The sequence below is a fragment of the Podarcis tiliguerta genome (assembly GCF_965153285.1).
Source record: "Podarcis tiliguerta genome assembly, chromosome: 16".
Taxonomy (NCBI): domain Eukaryota; kingdom Metazoa; phylum Chordata; class Lepidosauria; order Squamata; family Lacertidae; genus Podarcis; species Podarcis tiliguerta.
In genome coordinates, this window is record NC_139549.1 from 28,080,170 (window position 1) to 28,086,404 (window position 6,235).

General features: G+C 49.0%; 1 long non-coding RNA gene across 1 annotated transcript; it reads right to left on the bottom strand.

The window, feature by feature from the left end:
• Window positions 1–3,472: 3,472 nt before the first annotated feature.
• On the bottom strand, window positions 3,473–5,131 carry LOC310666741. The gene is made up of 3 exons (XR_014505993.1): window positions 4,907–5,131; window positions 4,218–4,723; window positions 3,473–4,152 (listed from the first exon to the last, which is right to left on the bottom strand). It is a non-coding gene; the product is annotated as an uncharacterized lncRNA (long non-coding RNA).
• Between the last annotated feature and the right edge of the window lie 1,104 nt (window positions 5,132–6,235).

A 6,235-nucleotide genomic window follows, 5' to 3' on the forward strand; every position in this document is an offset into this window, starting at 1 on the left:
GGCCCCTGGCACCTGTGGTGTGAATTGAAGCAGGAGAATCTTCACGGCGCATGGGTCCATTCACAGTGCTTCCTGATCAGCCATGCTCAGCGTTGGGATGAAATTGAGATGTAGATGCATTTCATTCCCTCATTTGTTCTTAGGTTAGAATATGTTTGGAAGTTTTGTCCCCTTTGGTTCTTGTTTGTTCAAAATGCATTTGTCCATTTCTTTCATGGCTTTTCTGTTCAGCCCACCGCGGCAACGATTACGAAAGGAGTGTCATTTTCTTTGGGAGTAGTGGAGTGTGTCCCGGTCCAGGATTTTGGTGCTTTTTAGGTGCTTCAGCACTTAGCCTCGATCCAGGTGCTTTCCAGAGAGTAAATCCCCCTACTTCACTCATTTGCCAAAGATGCTTCTGAGCTGCGCCACTGGCAGAAAGAACCCCAGGAGATATTGTGTCCAAAGCAACTAACATTTTAAGCATGGGTGGGGAACTGCAGGCTTTGATGGTCACATAACAAACTTAAATGACCTCCCTATCCAGCCGTCAGAATTCTCCCTAGGCTACACCTCTCACCAAACCTGCTGTGATGGCCTGGGATTCGGAATCGGAATGCTGAACCTGAGGAATCCCAGCCTGCACAGGAGTCCCCGCCTCCAGAACCAGCTGAGCCCGGGGCTGGGACTTGAGCCTGAAGGGTCCTCACCTGTGCTGGATCCTCAGGTACAGGCACCAGCTGAGTCTGCTTTGGCTCCTGAAGTGATGGAGGACCCATTGCCTGCAGGTGCTCCACTCTCAGCCCCATCAGGGGAAGCTGAGGTTGCCTCCGGGTCCGGTAACCCTCCAGCCTCTACTGAGCTGCAGATGCTCAGGGCAGAGAGGCGGAGGGAACTAAGTTCCCACAGGAGGAGTGCTCGCCTCCAGGCCAGGAGAGGCGAGTCACCTGAGGATCATGGCCGTCCTATGCCTTGGGGCAGATAAAAGCCAGCCAGCCCCAGCCCCAAGTTGCGGAAGCAACACTGTTGGTCGCCAGTTCCTGCCTGAATCCTGCCCCGCACCCCACCTCAGCTTTTATGGACTGCCTTCATATTGCTCCTTCGACCTCGGACTGGACTAGGACCTCGTCTCTCGATTTACCCACGGGACCAGCATACCTGCCCTATGTCCTAAAGCAGAGGTTTTCAATCTTATTGAGTCCACAACTCCCTTGACCAGCTACGTTCTTCCTGTGGCACCCCTGTGGGACTCAGAAGCCCATCTATGTCACCTCTTGCCGGCTGAGCTGGCCGCCCTTCACCTCTTTTCAAACACCTTCGTTTTTAGTGTGTTCCCTCAGCCTCCTCTCCTCGCCCCTCTCATTGGGAATCCTCTGGGCAACAGCCACCACTGCTACCCCTGGTCTCTGAGCTTCCAAACCCTCCCATGCCACAAAGAGAGGTGCCCCCTCACACTGTCCCACAGGGACTTGGGAAGCACCCCCTGGCCAGCCACAGAAACACCATTCACCTGGGGAGCTTGTACCCAGGGCTGTTGCAACAAACAGCTGTGCAAGCCTTTGGGAGGCAGAGATGTGAGAGGGCATCACAGTAGAGAGGGAAGGAAAGAGGGGCAGAGGCCAGCGTTCCCCGTGGCACCCTGATCTCATTCAAGGCATCCCAGAGTGCCACTGCACACTGGTTGAAAACCACTACATTTGAGGATCTGAGAGACCACCCGAGCCCCCCACCCCTGCAATGTGAAATGAAACAGGTGAACCTTCACTGCTGTTTCCCGTTCAGTTATACTCATTTCCTTTATAATTTGATGTTTTAGAATAGTTTCATTCACTTTGATTCATTCATCTGTCACTCCATTTGCTCATTTGCTTGATGTGTTGAGCGCATTGCCATGGCCTTGGCAAAACCAGCTTAATTTTCTTGGGACACTGTTTTTGTGTGTATGTGTGTGTAGTCAGCCTGGTTCCAGCTCCTTCTCCACATCAAGATCACCTCATCTCTTCTTTTTAAATAATCTCTCTCATGCAAACGTCTTCTCTTATCATTGGCTGGGAGGAGTGGAATTTCTCCAGACTCAATGGGTGTCAATAGCTTTATATGACAGATCCTTCATCTGAAGCTCCTTGCAAGGTTTAAGGAAGAAGCAGAAAGGTTCCAGCCAGTTCCTGTTTTGCTTTCTAAAATTAAACTTCTCTCCAGAGCTCACCATGGCCTGGGCTCTGTCCTTCCTTGCAATTCTTAGCTGCTTCTCAGGTAAGAGTTTGGAGGGTTCCCTTTCCGTTGGATTCTGGGCCAAACACAATACTATTTATATTGTGCACATATCATACTGCCTGGCAGATATTTGGGAGCACAATGAATCAATCTAGGTTTTACAATGTATTCCTTTTTCTTTTTATAAAGTTGTGATTTCACAGATTACTTTGATTCAACCTGCTTTTCAGTCTGCATCTCCTGGACAAACGGCAAAACTCTCCTGCACTTACACCAGCAGTCTGAGCTATATGGTCTGGTATCAACAGAGACCTGGACAGGGCCCTCGCTATGTGCATCGTAATGGCTACGACCGGGGAGAAGGGATCCCAGATCGGTTCACTGCTTCCGTCTCTGGGAATAGTGGCTATTTAACCATCACTAACATGCAGCCTGAAGATGAGGCTGACTATTACTGTGGGGCTTGGTTTGGCAGCACTGCTGGGTTCCACAGTGATCAAATCTGATGGGGAACTGAGACAAAAACCTCTCTTCTTTCAGGGAGCTGAGAACTGCTACAGAGTGTTTCATTTGATCGTGTCTTGAGCTCTTTGAACAAGAGAACCAGGTACAAGATATTGTAGAGAAACTGGGGGTTGACTTTTTGCTGCTCAACTCCACAAGGGACTATGAGTCCCCTAAGCCCATGATCAGTCAGAGGAGACTGGATGGAGGCAGGATCCAGTGATAGCAAGGCAGATATATTTTTTTCTGTGAGCAGTGGAGTGTGTCAATATCCAGTCTTTGGTGCTTTTCAGGTGTTTCAGCCCTTAGCCTTCATCCAGTTGCTTTCCAGAGAGTAAATTCCCCTACTTCACTCATTTGCCAAAGATGCTTCTGAGCTGCGTCACTGGCAGAAAGAACCCCGGAAGATATTTGTAAATTGAGTCCCCTGCTGCTATGGGAAAGCACATCTTGGTTTAAGAACACTTTGGTTTAAGAACGGACTGCCAGAACGGATTAAGTTCGAAAACCAAGATACAACTGTATATTGAAATAAGTGTGTTGAACCAAAGTCTTAAAAAAACTTCCTTAAACAATGAAAAGGCTACACTAATTTCATTTCCTACACCCTTTATTTTACACCACTGTAAATTGTAAAAAATAAATAATTGGTGTTTGCTCTTTAGATCAATCCATATAGCTCATTGAGTAGAGCATGAGACCCTTAATCTCAGGGCCGTCCTTTGAGCCCCATGTAGAGCAAAAGATTCCTGAAGGGGCTGGGCTTGAAGACCCTCGTGGTCCCCTCTAACTCTTCCATGATTCTGTAATCTAAGGGCATTGCTTTCAAGTGAAATCATTCTCTGCGCACTCAAACACAGTTCAAACACATTCAAAGGTTTTAATAAAAAGTAATCTTTAGTAAATAGTTTTCCAGATGAAATACATTGTTTCCAAGAGATTTGCATGGGGAAATCTTTTTGATTCCTCAATAATAAGGGGCAGTGGGGTGAGGGAGGCCAGGGCCACATCCACACCATTTCATGTGCTATGAAGCCGCTTTAAACACTCATGGCTTCTTCCCCCAAAGAATCGGGGAGCTATAGTTTGAAAAGGGTGCAGGGAGTTGTTAGGAGACCCCCTGTTCCCCTCCAAGAGCTACAATTCCCAGAGTTCCCTGGCAAAAAGGGAACTCTACCCCTACCCCTGACGCTAACCCTAACTCTAACCCTAACGCTAACCCTTAACCTTTAACTAGAGCTACAACTTCCAGAGTTCCCTGGCAAGAAGTTAACCCCAACCCTACTTCCTAAACAGAGCTACAATTCCCAGAGTTCCCTGGCAAAAAGGGAACTCTACCCCTACCCCTACCCCTGACGCTAACCCTAACTCTAACCCTAACGCTAACCCTTAACCTTTAACTAGAGCTACAATTCCCAGAGTTCCCTGACAAGAAGGGAACCCTACCCCTACCCCCTAACCAGAGCTACAATTCTCAGAGTTCCCTAACAAGAAGGGAACCCTACCCCGACCCCTGACACTAACTCTAACGCTAGCGCTAACCCTTAACACTTAACTAGAGCTACAATTCCCAGAGTTCCCTGACAAGAAGGGAACCCTAACCCTAACACTACCCCAACTCAACCCTACCCCTACCCTACTCCTAACCGTACCCCTACCCCTACCCTAACCCTAACCCGCCTAACAACTCTCTGTCCCCTTAACCACCTACAGTTCCCAGAATCCCTGAGGGGAAGCCATTCCTGTTCAAAGCGTCTTCATAGCACTTCCAATGGACCGTGCGCCTAATGTGGCCTAATGTTTCCTCCCTCATTTTCTTCTCTCTCCCCACTGCCCCATCACTTGCAATGCAGCAGATGTCCGCCTGTAGTCTCCCTTCAAAGCTCCTTCTCTCAGGTACGGCCACGGCCTTGTCCATTGCTCACTGCCAGTATTTCGCATTCATTTCTCCGATGTAAATAGGGACGTCCTGCGGTTCTCCTCATGACTTTGGACTTGGGGAAAACCTCACCAGCTCCGGACATCCCTGTAAGGCAAAGGCAAACAGGTGAGTGGGATGGTCCCCATCCAACAGCGTCCCCCCAGACTCTTCCTCTGTTTGGCTGCGTGTTAACAAACAAGGCTTCCAAACCACTTTGCATCCATCTCAGCCAGCGTAGCCTCACGGCATCCACTAGTCTGAACGCAAACTCTTTCAACAACCACCCACCAGCTGCAGCCTCGCCAGGTCCATTGACAGACATCAACCAGCTTCAGAGCTGAATATCCGTCGCCTTCAGGTAGCGATCCCACCAGCTAGTAAACTTTGTACTTGCCTTCTCCTTGCTCCACAGCATCCCAGCACCAGGCGATTGCCTCCTTCCACTTCTCAGCTTGCTGCCATGGGGCAGGAGACCACCAGGGCTGAGTGCCACCGAGCTGCCCATTTCTCTCTGGGAGAGCAACTGCCGAGGCTTGCGCCTTGGCCCACATTTACACCCGCTCAGCTGCCAAATGTTTTTGTGGCATCACAGTCAGCCCACAGACAATGGCAGCAGCTGGGGAGGCATCACCATCACACCCTCAGCCCTCACAATCGGGGGGGGGGGCAGCTCTGCAGCCAAAACACCCTCCCCCAAGTTGTGTCAATATCTGTGAAGGCCACACTGGAAACCCAAGGGGGCAGGAGGGGGACATTTTTCAGCCCAGGGGCTGCATTTCCCTCCACATAACACTAGTCAAATGCACAAATGAACAGAGCAATGAAAGCAAGCCTTATCTTTGCCATTTATTACTGTACTGACTGGGAGTACACTGGTGGTAGCAAGTTCCCCAGTGATACAATCTGATGGGGAACTGAGACAAAAACCTTCACCCTTTCTACCCAGAGTGAAGAATGAAGCAGCAACTGTAGAAGAGCTCAAAGTCATCTCTGCCCTGAGATCTGCTGACATGCAGAGGAAGAGGGATCTCCCTGGCCCTCTGCTCCATGTCACTTTCCTTAGGGCTGCCAAGCTTACGCTGGCAATTCAAAAAATATCGAGCCCTAAACCTTCCTTTGTAGAGAATGAATGTTTATATATAATATTGAGGGAGTGTCTGGTAGCTCTTTTTTCTGTCCCTTCTTTCTTTAGTTTTTCATTTTTGCTGTTTATGTGCAATAAACAGCAATCCTAGTCCAGTATTCTGATGCTCAGGACAGAGTCTCTTGAACTTTTCCACAATCTGCTACTTGATCATTTCATTTTTAACTGGGATACAAAGGACCGGACCTTCCTTATGCAAATCACCCCCTTTGCCGCTAAGCATGATGCCTCTGCCAAAGCCAATGGATCTGGACTTATTTGCATGAGAGATCATTTGTCATTTCCAGGGGATTTAAGAGAGGAGGAGGAGGAGGAGGAAGGTGCAGCTAGATTGAGGAGCTGTTTGTCTCTGGGACTCTCCCTTCCTTTGACTTCACCATGGCTTGGCTCCTTCTTCTCTTCGCAGTTCTCAGCTCCTGCTCAGGTCTGGTTTTGGGTGTTTAATGGGATCAGGTTGTCCTGTGCAGTAATAA